This window comes from Phalaenopsis equestris, unplaced genomic scaffold (assembly GCF_001263595.1).
Source record: "Phalaenopsis equestris unplaced genomic scaffold, ASM126359v1 Scaffold000609, whole genome shotgun sequence".
Lineage (NCBI taxonomy): Eukaryota > Viridiplantae > Streptophyta > Magnoliopsida > Asparagales > Orchidaceae > Phalaenopsis > Phalaenopsis equestris.
This window is the reverse complement of record NW_018165049.1, coordinates 1,498,708-1,499,021: the sequence shown is the minus strand read 5'-3', so window position 1 is coordinate 1,499,021 and position 314 is coordinate 1,498,708.

Below are 314 nucleotides of genomic sequence, written 5' to 3'. Positions count from 1 at the left end.
ATAATTTTAATAACTAAATAACTAATGATATAAAGTAGGGTTTCATTTGTGATATTCAATATATAAGAAAACATTCTTCTCTTTGTCAAGAAATTATAGTGAATGGATAAAATGAATTAGTTCAATTTATATTGTGTCAAATAGGAGCACCTATTCTTTACCCTTTGGTCCAGGCATAAAGAACATTGACTAATCCTATGCTTGTTTATTGAATCTGCGGCTAGGTTAGGAGGATACCGACTCTAACTTCGGAGCTCTCACGTTCCCCCTACCTGAGGGCTAACATCTACACTTCAGCACCCAAACGATAGGAC